At 35.9% G+C, this 15,281-nt stretch overlaps 1 protein-coding gene across 11 annotated transcripts in view; it reads right to left on the reverse strand.

Annotated features, from left to right (window-relative positions):
• Positions 1-15,281, reverse strand: part of TASP1 (taspase 1) — a 318,727-nt gene that overhangs the window by 252,095 nt on the left and 51,351 nt on the right. The window contains exon 1 of one of the 11 annotated variants that reach the window (XM_036244400.1): positions 14,509-14,656. The exons of the other annotated variants lie outside the window; for them this stretch is intronic. The gene's annotated coding sequence lies outside the window, so the exon portion shown is untranslated. Of the gene's footprint in view, positions 1-14,508; positions 14,657-15,281 lie in introns of those variants that run through there. 11 annotated transcript variants of the gene reach the window in all.

The raw sequence follows: 15,281 nt of genomic DNA on the forward strand, positions 1-15,281 counted from the left end.
GACACTCAACCAACTGAGCCACACTGGTCACAGCCAATCCAAAGTTTTCCGTGGGTAATTTTATGTAAAGATTGCAAGTAACACATGAAAAGATGCATAATATCATTAGTCATTAGGGATATGCAAATTACAACCATAAGATTCTAGTACATAACCACTAAAATTAAAAAGACTGACAGTACTGAGTATTTGCAAGAATGTGAAAGAACTGCAACCTACTTTGATGGTGAGAATGAAAACGGCAAATAGTTTGGCAGTTTTCTTTAAAGTTAAATACAGATTTACCACAGATCCAATAATTTTACTCCTACATGTTTATCTAAGAAAAATGAAAGTATATGTCCTCGTAAAAACTTGTATTCAAATGTTCATATCAATTTTAATCAGAACAGCCAAAAACTGGAAACAATCCAAATACCCATCAACTGGTAAATAGATAAACAAATTATAATATAACAATACAATGAAATATTACTCAGGACTACAAGGAACAAACTTCGAATATACCCAACAATATAGACAAATCTCAAAATCTTTATGGTAAGTGAAAGAAGCCAATCACAAAAGACCACATATTGCATGATTCCATTTGTAGCAAATTCTAGAAAAGGCGAAATTATGATAAAAAGCAGAGTGGTTGTCAGGGGCCAGTAAGAGAAGAAAAGCAACAGCAGATACATTGTGACTGTATTGGTAGTTACATGACTGTATATATTTTTCTAAACTCATCACACTGTACACTTCAAATTGGCAAGTTTTGTTGTATATAAACTGTAATTCAATAAAGCTAACAAAAAAGTATAACTATCACTTGATATAAACTGATCACCCTATACACTAACTTTACTCTTACAAATAATATACACAGGCTTTTTAAATGCTTATTTGTAGTTATCTTCTGATCTGAATCATTTTATACAACTAGCAATCATTTTGTCCTCCAGAAGCCAACAATGCTTTAAAAATCTGTCAGACCCTATTACTTTTATTCAAAAACCTACCATAGTTTCCCATCATACTTAAAATAAATTCCAAAGTGCTAATTTCCAAAGTTTACAAGGCCCTAAGTAATCTGGCCCTCCCTTCCTCTGCCAACTTATCTCCTCCCATTTTCCCTCTCCTTTACTATGCACCCACCATACTGACCACCTTGCATTCCTTGAGCACATCAAAAACATGTCCACTTCAGGGCCTTTACATTTGTTCGGTTCATTCCTTTGAAATTCTGAGTTTAGTACATTATTCTAGCAGGGGAAAGAGTCAATAAATACAGATTGTGTGTGTGTAAAGAAACAAAGATGTATATATAAATAGCTGCTGTCCAATGAGGATAAGTATTACAATGAATGAAGTGGGATAAGAAGAGAAAATGGGATGCTTTTCCCCTCCAACAAAAACTCCCTCCCCCAACATCTTCCCATGGCTTTTTCCCTTATTTTGTTCATGTGTCTACTCAAATGACATCTTATCAGAGGGCCCTCCCGTTACTGACTTAACATTTCCCCAACCAACTTCTTTTCTCCACTATTCTATTCTTCTCTGTTGTACTTTTTTCTACCTGAAATTTTGTTTATATGTAATTTTGATTGTCTAATTCTCCCCACAGAATCTAAGTAAACCCCATAAGTCTAAATGTTACATCCCCATGTCTAAAGTAATGCTTAACACACAGTAGGCACTTAACAAATATTTGCAGAATAGTTAATTACAATTAGATATAACTAGAATAATTATTCATTGTGAACAATAATCCCTTAAACAAACTGATACTTTCTGATTTTTACAGATTACTCATATTGAGAAATGCCAGGAAAATGTAACAGAGTATTAAGAATCAAATTTTTTCACAATTAAAACAAGAGAAATAAATTCAGGCAATAGTGTTTTCAGTTTTTATTAAAAGCAAAATAGTTTTTAAGCTTATTCATATCTTTCAGAAGAGGCAAAGCTTGTAAAAAGTAAGATCCCTTTGACTGCTAACCTAGCACAGAGAGGGTAAGAAAGCCAAGAGGCAAGTCAGGAGCTACATCCTCACCATGACATGGAAACCCTTTCCTATTAATGAAATTTGGAAACACCAAGCCAAGGCAAAGATCTGCAAAGCATTACTCTTTCACAATAAACCACAACCTGTATTACTCATTTAATGTCCTTTGCTGAAAGCATAAAATAAAAGAACTGTTTGCAAGGCTATGAGGTACACTGTACCTCTGGGGTACAGATCTATTATGAGACCTCTAACAGCTCTTACAGATGCAAACAATTTAGTTTTCAAATGTACAAAACTAGACTGGCACACTATAAAGTCATTTTTATATAAAATGATTATGTCTGTCCAATTTCCAGTCTTCCTTTAAGGAGAAGTTAAACATTTATAGGAAATTACTTGTATGTTAGTATTCATACCCTGCTATTCAAGTGAAAATTCAACAAAAACACCATTAGATTACTGAAATATGGAAAAATAAAACTGTAATAATACAGTTTCTTACTCAAAATTAAGTAGGCTAAAATATCAAAATATAATTTATTTACTGTCTTCATTAATAAGAAGGTAGCTTTAATAATAAAGAGCTGATAAGGGAAAAAGCCAAACAACTTTGAAATCAACTATGTTTTGAATTTTTAAAACAGACAAAAAACAGAATGTATACTCCATTGTTGTTATAGTCTTTTGCAAACTAACACTGGTAAAACATGTACAATATATTTATCTTACCTGATACTATCCTAAGAATTACAAATCCCCTGGTATTTCATCATTAATTTTTATTATTTACAGGATGAATGGAGGCCAATGAAAATGTATTGCCAAAAAGTCATTTGGGGATTTTTTTTGTTTAGTAGCCAATTAAACTCAAATTTTCAAGAAATGAATTATTGGGAGATTTCCAATTTAGAGTCGTCTGTGGTGGTATAGGTTAAGATTCATTCATTCAAAAAATATTTATTGGACACCTATGTGCCAGGCAAGTCTTTTCTTTAAAAAGCCAGATATATTATATAGTTCAGGCTCTACAGGCCACACAGAAAATTCTACAATTACTCAGTTCTACTATTTTAGTGCAAAAGCAGCCAGAGAAAATACACAAATGAATAATCATGGCTATGTTCCAATAAAACTTTATTATAAACATTTAAATTTGAATTTCATATCAATTTCAGGTATCAAAAAATATTCTTCTTTTGACTTTTTTCAACCATTGAGGGGGGCTGCTTTGAACATTCTAATTTTTTTCAAAGTAAATGTTTCAGGTTTTCAACCATTTAAAAAAGTAAAAACCATTCTTGGTTTACCGGCCATTCTAAAATAAGCAGCAGTTCAGATTTGGCTTTTAGGCCATAGCTTGTTAATCCTTGACCTAAACCCCATGCCTTTGTCCACAAGGAGGCTCAAGTCTACCTACGAGAGACAGACAATAAGAAATTAAGTAGCCCTGCATATCTCAGTGGTTAGAGCATCGGCCTGCGCACAGGAGGGTTGCAGGTTTGATTCCTGGTCAAGGGCATGTACCTGGGTTGCAGGTTCGATCCCCAGCCCTGGTAAGGGCGAGTATGGAGGCAACTAAGCAATGACTCTCTCACATCAATGTTTCTCTCTCTCTCCTCTCTCTGTCTCTCTGCCTCTCTCTCTCTTCCCGCCCCCTTCCCCTGTCCCTTCCACTTTCTCTAAAAATCAAGGGGAAAAAAACATCCTCCAGTGAGGATTAATGAAAAAAAAAAAGAAGAAGAAGAAGAAGAAGAAATTAAATAAATTAGATGCCATGTTAGATAGTAATAAATATGAGAAAAAATGAAACAGGATAGGAGACAAGTTGCACTAGGCATGGACAAAGGATTATAAGGGAGAGATAAGATCACAGGGGTAGCTATAATTTATTTTTCTTTTTAAGTGTTTACTTTGACATACTTTCAAAAATAAAGAGAAATACAATAGTGATGTGGTACCAGAATATATAAAGAATTCCTACAACTTTCAATTACAATAACCAAAAAATAACCCAATTTAAAAAATGAGTGAAGGACTTGAACAGACTTCAACAATTTTCTGAAAATAAGCAAAAGGTCAACAGGCACATGAAAAGATGCTCAACATCATTAGTCATTAGGAAAATGAAAACCATAACCAGATTGAGACACCATTCACACCCACGAGGACAACTATAATCACACACACAAAAAAAATACAAGAGCTGGAAAGAATGTGGAGAAATTGTAACCCCGTACACTGCTGTTGGTAATGTAAAATGGTTGAGCTTCTGTGGAAAGTTTGGTTGTTTCACAAAAAGTGTAACACAGAATTAGCACATGACCCAGCAATTTGACGCAAACAAATACTTGTACTGGAATGTTCACAGCAACACTACTTCAATATCAAAAGTGAAAACAATCTAAATATCCACCAATAGATTAATGGATAAAGAAAATTATAGCATATACATGAATTATGTTGAATAATATTCCACTAAAAGAAATAAGTAGATGAACCCTGAAAACATCATTCCAACTGAAAGAAGCCAGAGACACAAAAGGTAACATACTGTATAATTTCATTTACATGAACTCTCCAGAATGGGTAAATCCAGAGAGAGAGAAAGCAAACTGGTGGTGGTCACCAGGGGTCGGAGGAGGGAATAGACAACAACTACTGAATGGGTCCAGGGTTGCCTCTGGAGAGATAATAATGCTTTAGAACAAGACAGAGGTGGAAGTGACCATAACATTATGAATGTGTACATGCCACTGAGTTACTTACTTTAAAATGATTATTTTGTGTTCTATGAATTTCCCCTCAATTAATGAACAAAAAAGGCAGACACAAAAGTTTACATATTGCATGCCTTCATTTCAAAACAGGCTTTACCCTAAAGTGACTGGAAGTAGGTATGAGGGACCTTGTAGAGGGCTGAAAATGTTCTGTTTCCTGACCTGGGTGCTGGTTACACATAGCTATGTTCACTCTGAATAAGTTAAGAAACTGTCTCTTTACAAGAAATGTGTATACTTTTGTATATGTATACTATGCCTCAATAAAAGTTTTTAAACTATCACGTAAAATTTTTTAAATAACAGATTAACCGTAAATTTTTTAAAAACTGTTTCCATGGTGGGATAAAGAGCCGAGGGTTCTCTCTATATTATTTCTTACAACTGCATGTCAATCTAGTTATCTAAAAATAAAAAGGGTTTTCAAAAATAATCAGAAATGAAAATTTCCAGACTGCCACTTCCAAACATTGTGATTTAAATCATGTGAGGTGAAGACAGGGAATCTTCATTTTTTTCTAACATGCTAGCTCAAGTGATTCTGATCCAGCTGGACCATGGCCCTCACCTTGAGAAACTCCAACCTAAATGAACTTCATAAGCTGTTTAATTTCACTTTCCCTGAAACCTCCATTCTTGAGGAGGCTCATGACAGCATCTCTCAGCAACAGCAGAGAGGAGATGAAGAATCAAACAGCACAAAATAAGCCAAGAAAGCTAACCACACTGAGAGACAGCATTCAGCTTTTACTGGAGAAAAATGAGATGAATTGGAAAAACATTAATAAAATGTGAGTCATTGGTAAAAGGACATACAGAGCTTTCTGGATAACTATCACAGATGCAGCACAAATATTATGTGCAAATCAATGACATTTTTTTTTTTTTAATGTTTTCCATTAAGAAGTAGTAGGGCCTTGACTGGTGTGGCTCAGTTGGTTAGAGTGTCCTCCATACATCAAAGGTCATTGGTTCAATTTCTGGTCAAGGCACATGCCCAGGTTTCAGGTTTGAGGATAGCCAGGGTACGCTCAAGAGGCAACTGGTTTCTCTCTCTCTCTCTCTCTCTCTCTCTCTCTCCTTCCACTCTCTCTAAAATCACTAAAAGCATGCCCTTGAGTGAGGCTTTTAAAAAAAAAAAAAAGCCCCAGCCAATGTGGCTCACTAGTTGAGCATTGGCCAACAAAAGGTTGACCGGCTTGACTCCTGGTCAGGGCACATGCCCAGGTTGTGGGCCCAATCCTGAGTGGGGGGCATGCAGAAGGTGTCCAATCAAAGTTCTCTCTCATCGATGTTTCTATCTCTCTCTCCCTCTCTCTTCCTCTCTCTCTAAAAAAAATCAATAAAGAAAAAAACGTTTTTTTTAAAAAAAAAGCCCAACCAGTGTGGCTTACTGGTTGAGCGTCAACCCATGCACCAAGAGGTCGCCGGTTTGATTCCCAGTCAGTGTACATGACCAGGTTGTGGGCCAAATGCCCCGGTTGTGGGAGGCATGCAGGAGGTGGCCAATCAATGTTCTCCCTCATTAATGTTTCCTTCCCTCTCTCTCTCTCCCCACCCTCTCTAAAATCAATAAAGAAAAAAAAATTAAGTAATTATTTTTTTAAAAATCTTCTCTCACATGAGAAGATGACAAACTTTTTTTAAAAAGCAAAATAAAAAATTAGTGGAATCAAAAATAAGATAAATGATATTGGAAGTTAAATATCCTATAGGAGGTTAGGCAAGATAAAGTTTGGGAATCATTACAATATGCTAGTAGTTATGGTCATTTCTGGTACATTCTTCACTACAAACACTAAACACAGTATTTTACTCCTGGGACTAGAAGTGAATAAAGAAACAATGTGGGCGTGCTCTCCCTATAGAAGCATGCCAGCACCTTTCCCTTCCCCTCCCCAAACCCCTTCCCCCACACTCATGCATCTCCTAAACTCTAAGGGACACCATGAGGCTTATAACCAGGGCAGCAATAAGCAGTGGCAATTGGTCCCAGGCCAACTCCCTGAACGTGTCCACAAGTTCACCTTTACTCTGAGTTCTTACAGAGCCAAAGCAGCCCAGCCTAGGGTCACTTCCCCACCTAGTTGTTCTCCTGTTACCATAGGCCCTTCCTTGTTTCGCTGTCCCGAGCTTTAATAAACATCCTCTAAAATTCAGGAAAAAAAGAAAGAAACAATTTGGCAATCCTAGTTGGCTCATGCAGTATTTTTATCTGCTTTATCTCTGGATCAAAACCCTTTGGAGTGATATACTTTGGTTCCGGTTCAAATTGCAATACAGAAAGAAAAATTTCTAATAGACTATCTAACCTCACAACTTAAAGAACTAGAAAGCAAACAAAAAGAAAACCCCAGAGAAAGTAGAAGGAAGGATAATATAAAGATCTGAGGAGAAATAAATGACATGGAGACAAAAAAAAAAAAAAAAAAAAAAACAATATAAAGGATCAATGAAACAAAGAGCTGCTTCTTTGAAAAGATAAACCCTTAGCTAGACTCACCAAGAAACAAAGACAGAGAACCCAAATACACAAAATCAGAAATGAAAGAGGAGAAATAATAACTGACACCACAGAAATACAAAGGATTGTTAACCAATATTACGAACAATTATATGGCAACAAATTTGACATTTAATTGAAATTGACAAATTTCTAGAAACACACAGTCTCCCAAAACTGAACCGGGAAGAGATAGAAAACTTGAACAGACCAATAACAACAGAGAAATTGAAGATGTAATCAAGACTCTCCCAGCAAACAAAAAAGCCCAGGCCAGGATGGCTTCACAGGGGAATTCTACCAAACATTCAAAGAACTACTACCCATTCTCCTCAAACTATTTCAAAAAATTCAAGAAGAAGGAAGACTTCCAAACTTGTTTTATGAAGTCAGCATCATTCTAATTCCAAAACCAGAAAAAGACACTACTGAGAAAAAAAACTACAGACTAATATCTTTGATGAACATAGATGTCAAAACCCTGAACAAAATACTACCAAATCTAATCCAGCAATATGTCAAAAAAATTATTCACCATGACCAACTGGGATTCATCCCAGGGATGCAAGGCTGGTACAATATCGCAAATCAATAAATGTGATACATCACATAAACAAAATGAAAGATAAAAATCATATGATCACACCAATAGACGCTGAAAACACATTCGACAAAATCCAGCACCCATTTCTGATAAAAACTCTCAGCAATCTGGGAATAGAGGGATCATATGCAAACATAATAAAGGCCATATATGAAAGACCTACAGCCAACATCATAATCAATGGGCAGAAACTAAATGCATTTCCCTTAAGAACAAAAACAAGACAGGGATGCCCACTTTCACCACTCTTATTTAACATACTACTAGAAGTCTTAGCCACAGCAATCAGACAGGAAGAAAAAAATAAAAGGGATGCAAATTGGAAAGGAGGATGTGAAACTGTCATTATTTGCAAGTGAAACTGTCATTATTTGCAGATGACTATACGTACCCCCATGTTCGCAGCAGCACTATTTACAATAGCTAAGATCTGGAAACAGCCCAAGTGTCCATCAGTAGACGAATAGATAAAAAAGCTGTGGTACATATACCCAATGGAGTACTATGCAGCTGTAGGAAAGAAAGATCTCTTATCCTTTGAGACGACATGGAGGGACCTGGAAAGTATTATCCTAAGCAAAACAAGCCAAACAGAGAAGACAAGCATCATATGATCTCACTTATTTGTGGAATATAATGAACATAACAGTCTAAGGAATGGGGTTGTCCCAGAGACGTGGAAGTGGGGTACAGACTGACAATCCCCAGAAGAGGGGGTGGGGGGGATAAACAACAGAACTTATATGCATGTACACATGAACAATGGATATCGACAACAAAACTGCAGACAGGGCAGAGAGGGAGGGGGGGAGTCAGGGGGGAAAGGAGAAACATCTGTAACAGAAATAAATTAATTAATTTAAAAATAAAACAAATTGCTTCAATAGGAAATTTTCTGATAAGTCTTTTGTTTAATTTGAAGTTCTTTTTTAAAATAATCAGTTATTATTTAAGTCCAATTCTCTTTTTTTTTTTAAACATTAATGTGTGAGATACATATCGACTGGTTGCCACCCACACAACCCCAACCAGGGCGGGGACAAACTGCCACCGGGGTACATGCCCTTAGTGGGAACTGAACCTGGGACTCTCTGGTCTGCAGGCCAACGCTCCAACCACTAAGCCAAACTGGCCAGGGCCCAATTTTCATTTTTATAAATTAAAATGAATTTTATACTTTTGGTAGAAAACCCTGCTGCAATAAATTGTGAACTCTAGAGCATTAAATTAATGCCAATTAAACCATCTATTCACTTTCTTAGCCCTTCCAACAAGACAAAAGTTTGCATCTCTGTCCAGCCCTTATTTTTAGGTGCACCGTAAACTGAAATATGGACTTAGTTACACAGCCTCCTATACTCAAAAAGGGAAGCTATTAGTCAGCCCAGGTAGCCCTGATAGGATGTATGCTTCATGTGGCCAGATCTTTTTTTTATTTTTTTCCAACAAACGTTAGTGATATTTTTATGAATCTCCTGATTTTTAAATGTTGGCAACAAATTCCAGTTTTTAAGAACTTATCTATGGCTAATCAACACACATCTGTTAACTGTCCTTTCTACAACCACTGGCCTACACTATTTTGTAAAGATTAATAAAATCTTGCCCTGGTCAGTTTTGCTCAGTGGTTAGAGCACTGGCCCTCAGAACTAAGGGTCATGAGTTCGATTCCTGGTCAAGGACACATACCTGGGTTACAGGTTCTATCCCTGGTCCTGGTCAGGGTCATGTGGGAGGCAACCACAATGTGTCTCTCTCACATCTGTTTTTCTTTCTCTCTCTCTCTTCCCCTCCACCCCTTCCATTCTATCTTAAAAAAAAAAAAAATCAATGGAAAAGTATCCTTGGGTGAGGGTTAACCAAAACAAACAAACAAAAACAAAAGGGTTAATAAGATTTCAGGTTTCTCCAGATGCAAAATATGAGCTTGAGGAAGTCTTTGGTTTTCCACACAATACAAATTTCAGGCAAAGTAGCTCTTTGACACAAATGCCCGTCTTAACAACGAATCATAATTTCATTCTCATGCTTAATTTAATATTTAAAATATTGAATATTCTTACTTCTTGCTACTTAAAGAAGCATGATGATAAATACAGAAGTAAGTTATTTAGTCTGCGTTACCATATGTCAACACTCCTTTTCTAAGAAAAGCCGGGTTAGTGGCCAGAAATGCCACATATTTTCTGATTAGAACAATTAGAATTTATAATACTTTTTTGCTTCTCCAAAATTAGTCAAGTAAGCTTTTTACCCAGAATCCAGAAGAAGAATGATGAAATATCATTGTATTTTTCTCAAGAAATACCTTGATCACCTACAACTTTATGCAATGGTAAACTACAATTATCAAGATGTTAAAAGATGGTATTCCTTTTGAAGCTAGTAGTTTGGAGTAAAATTTTTTTTTAAGAAATATTTTAACCCACATACAAAACTTACATAGTTACATGGGAGGGACAATATAAATGTTCAAGTAATATGCAAAATATGACAAAGAGATAATAAGGTAAAATAATTAAAGGATAATGAGAATCTACCTATAAATTAGATATCAGATCCCATATAGTTTTTATAAAAGTTGGCTCTTACATTCTCGGTGCGAACTTTAGTGATTTCAAGATCAAAGCAATCAGCACATGAAATTAAACAAGTATTAAATTTTGAAGAAATTATGCCATTCAGACAATATTTACAGGAAGAAAAATTTGGAGGTAAACAAAGAAACAGTAACAAGGTAACCGACTCAGAAACTCAAGTACCCTGCCTATTAACATCAAAGTTAGCTTAGCTGGGCCTTGCTTGCCCTTCCATCTTCCCGCCAACTTGAACATTCTTCATTTCTCTGCACCTCTTTTAGGATACAGGGGAAGGGCTTAAAGAGTGTAAATTTACCAATGACAATGCTGTTTGTCCTGTTCTGAAAAAATGTTCAATGAAATGAAAGTGAAACTATGATAAAACCTGTTTTTTTACTAGTAGCAAATTTTCTTTAACTGTATTAACCTTGTTCTCCATGACTGCCTAAATGAAGAATAATAGAGATCTGCAACATGAAAATCACAAGAAGATTATAGATTCCTCCTAATGTTTAGTACAATATTGACCTAAAAATGCAGAATTTTTACAACTGAAGCTAATCGGAGGGCATGGCATCTGTTATCATGGGACCACAGAAAACATCAGAAAGAAGCTAGACAGATCATCCAATTTAAATATCCAGTTTGCAAGCAGTTGTTAACTACACCTTAAAAGACCTCCAGGGAAAATTATATTCATGTCATATGAGCATGTTGTGTCTAAAAATACAGAAAACATAGCAGAGACTGATTTACTATTATAAATATTCTTAGTTAACGTTTCTATACAGAAACCAGTAGACATTTGCAAATTCATTTTCAGGTGACTGAAAATAAAAACCAGAAAACCTATTTTCATCCGTATATTAAAAACAAAAGGTATATGAGATTATTTGTTTAGTAGCACTGCCTGTTCTTAGAGATATTATCCAAAATATCTCCATGGAAAATTATATTCATGTGATATGAGCATGTTGTGGGTCATGCAAGAATATTTTCACCCAAATATCAGCCAATTAAAAACAATTAAGACATGCTTTACTGAGATACATACTATTGTTTACGTTTAGGTTTTTAGCCAATTAAAATTATATTAATAAATAATGAAAAGTTTAAGAATTAATGGACTTTAACCAATAAGTTTCAGCAGAGTTAGCCAGAAAACATTTTTATTAGGTCCAAATGAAGTATCTTTCATTCATTAATACAGAACTACAGGGCATACTTAGGCATCAGAGGCTCAATTACCTAAAAAAAGAGTTCCTAGGAAAACAAAAAAGTTTCCATTTTCATTCTGTAACTGTTTCTTAATGACTGAAAGTATTCTTTCTTTTCTGGCATTCTCTCTTTACTCTCTACCTCAGGACATATTTACAGATGCACTGGCTGCTGTACAGACATGCTAAAAGTTCTTGCTGTGGTTGATCAAAGTTGGAATGCCTGCGGAAATTACTCAACTTAGAGAGTCCAGAATTACATGTAGCCAAATCGCTACAGTGCTCTACTTTAAACATGTGTTAAAGTAATATTTTAGCTATCCTGGAAGCAACTTGAGAGAACATTTGTTTGCATCACACTGTGAACACTTGAGTCAAATACAGTATGTTGAATATGCAGTTTTAGTATCTGTGACAGTTCATTTTTTAACTGTTCAATTACACAAAAGAAAACATACTTTATGTTAAAAAAATAAAACCCTCACACACAACAGCCTATGTATTAGGAACTAAGACTTATGATCTTCTTGAAGCACCCAAGCTGTTCTGGAAAAGTTAGAATAAATGCCACAAATGTTGGTATTTGTTCATTAGAGAATTTGTTAATCTGGCATACAATGATCTGTCAAAAATGGAACAATACCTTTCTCTAATTTATTATTTAAAATATTTTAATAAAAAAGCATTGCAGTCCTGGTCGGTTTGGCTCAGCAGTTAGAGCGTCGGCCTGCGGTCTGTAGAGATCCGGGTTCGGTTCCCGCTAAGGGCACGTACCTCGGTTGTAGTTTGTCCCGGGTCCTAGTTGGGTCGTGTGGGTGGCAACCACTCGATGTGTCCCTTTCACATTGATGTTTCTCTCTCTCTCTCTCTCTCTCTCTCTCTCTCTCCCTCCCTCCCTCCCTCCCTCCCACTCTATCTGAACAAATTATCAAAAAATGTCCTCGGGTGAGGATAAAAAAAAAGCATTGCACATCTGTTCTTACCTATTAATCTAATTTTCAAATAAACATATATAAGTATGCAGAAAAATGACATCACAGCAGTTTATTTGCTTTTTTGCTTTTTTTATTGAAAGCCACAGAATCGCAGTACAAAGAGTTACTTGTCAAATATAACACAAATCTCAAAAATAAAATATTGGCTTCAGTAGACTTGCACATCTGAAATAGTTTTAAACTTTATTTTAGTTGGGTTATTTATGATGTCCAGGAAGAGCTTAGCACACACGGTACCTGAAACTGTCTTTTCCAGATGAGCTACAATACAAAAGACAAATGTAGCTGTTGCTCTAGTAAAGCTAAGTCTGGCATCCACTTTCACTTCCCTTCAATCTAAATAATCACACCTTTTAACCACGTTGACAATAATATGAAAATATCACTCAAAAAATTCCCAACAGACCATGGAATTACAATAACTTAAACCATCCTTCTATCATGAGGTGAGGACATGGTCAGAATGCGAAAGAGGTTACTAACTTATAAGTAGAAACTTATAACTGTGCTTTTTATTAAAAAACTTCCAATCCACTAGAAAATGTTAACATCTGCACATATTCCAAGAAAGGAAAACACAAGTTCTTCACTCTGAATTTTCTGAGATGTCTAGTAAGTGCTACGGTGTTGACGCCGTGTTACGGTATATACATGTCACGGGCTGTCAGTAGATGTGTACGCCATGCTGGAGGCTGGACCCTGAGTGAGAATGACTACCAGTACAAACTCCCTGGCAGCTGGAATGGCCAAAGAACTTCTGTCAACTGATGCTGAGAATTCAGCCTTAAGCTTTGTTTTGCTACAGTGAGATACAACCCTTCATTATTCTGACACGTAGGTAAAGCCTGCTACCCGTACACAAATTAGATGAAAAAGAAAGAATAAATTTTTTTAAGTTTATTCTGCTTTGGAGCAGGATATCTTGATGGGATTCCTAAAAATATATCACTTTCTCATTTCTTTCCAGATTCTGAATAAAGGCCTGGGTTTGAGAGAGGGACAAAAATTCAAAATCTAAAGGCAGTCTTTCAGATTGACCTTCATGACATCAGCCTGTGATTTTGCTGAATACAGAAAACTCCTCTTAGCCTAGCTCCTTCATTACCAAAAGCAAAAAAAAAATCATATTATAAAATTGATGTCCAAAATGATACAGATCTCTCTCTCTCACACACACACAGATTCAACAGTCACAACACTATAAATCCAAGGGCCAATGAATCTAATATCTCTATTAATATAGGACAAGAAAAGACTAAATTGCTTCCACATAGTTAAAACACAGGATTACCACCAACTCCGCCACATTACCAAATGTAGTAGCTCAAAACTGAATTCCAAAATGTAATATATTCTCAGATAGTAACAACTCCCAGAACAAAATAAGGGCTCACATATAAAGCTACATGTTCCTCAGGAACTGCTAAGTCTGGTCTTGGACCACATCTTGTAAAAGACTCAGCCAAGATGAATAAAGCTCATCAAGAAATGGCTAGAAAGGGGAACCATCAGTACAAGCAAAATGTAGTAAATTCTGTACTTAAGTGTTTGACCTGGTTAAAAACTAACACACAGTGTTGATGCAGTGTAAAATAAATCTAGAATATAATAATTCATACAGGTTTCTTGTTAGTCTAAAAATAATTGAAAGGAAAAAAAACCATTGGTTTTCCATTACGCAGGTACTTTGTGCTAGACAGCACATTTAATTTCTAGGGTCTCAGAAAAAGAAGAGATGTACTTAATGTGTAAACACAAACAGTAAGTTACAAGTTGCCCCTTAGTATGAAAGGCAAGAATCAGCATCAGTACTCAGAAGTGTTTTAAAAAGAGCGTAACTTACTTTTACTGTCCCAGGCTAACTGGGCTCTGTCTGGTGCTTCTTTGTCTGCACATGGCCACCCACAGCCTGTCTTCTAATTAAATCAATGCTCTAGCGGCAGAACAAGCAAACAAGTTGCCTCCATCTGCGCACAGCTCTTCACGACACATTTCCCTTGGTCAGAAGGTGGAAATTCTTGGGAGAGGTGATTTTCTCTGCCTTTTCACAAGAAGAACATGGGCACTTGGCTGGATGCAACTCCATGAAGTGTAACTGTGTGTATACACCTCAAAAAATAAAACAAAAAATGCAGAGAAACATAAAGACTCTATAAACAGCTGGAATACACAGAAATATTGAAGCACCACTGGAATTACTGCTAAACAGACAGGCAAATAGGGTCTTTGACTAAAATAATCAATGATACTACATTGAAAAGAAGTAAAAAAAAAGCATCTAAAGTCAAAACTCAAATTTCATGCACTAAAAACACTGTAAGTACGAAAAAAGAAGAGGTAAAACTCCTTGCTTCACATACATAAAAACAGGACCTCTTCCCATTACAAAGAATAAAAGATATTATCAATAGAAGAGAAAAATGAGACTTTCAAAGGTAGTAGGTTTAAAATCAGGCTCACCAGTCACATTATCATTAATGGACACTTGTGAGCTAACCCTATCAAGCTGTCTTTCCAATGTATTCAGCCCTCTGGGGAAGAGGAAGGGAGGAGGAAACAAGGAACCACTGAAATACTCAGCTACCTCTGCTTATGAAGAGATGATTTCTGCTAAAG

This window comes from Molossus molossus, unplaced genomic scaffold (genome assembly GCF_014108415.1).
Source record: "Molossus molossus isolate mMolMol1 unplaced genomic scaffold, mMolMol1.p scaffold_m16_p_6, whole genome shotgun sequence".
Lineage (NCBI taxonomy): Eukaryota > Metazoa > Chordata > Mammalia > Chiroptera > Molossidae > Molossus > Molossus molossus.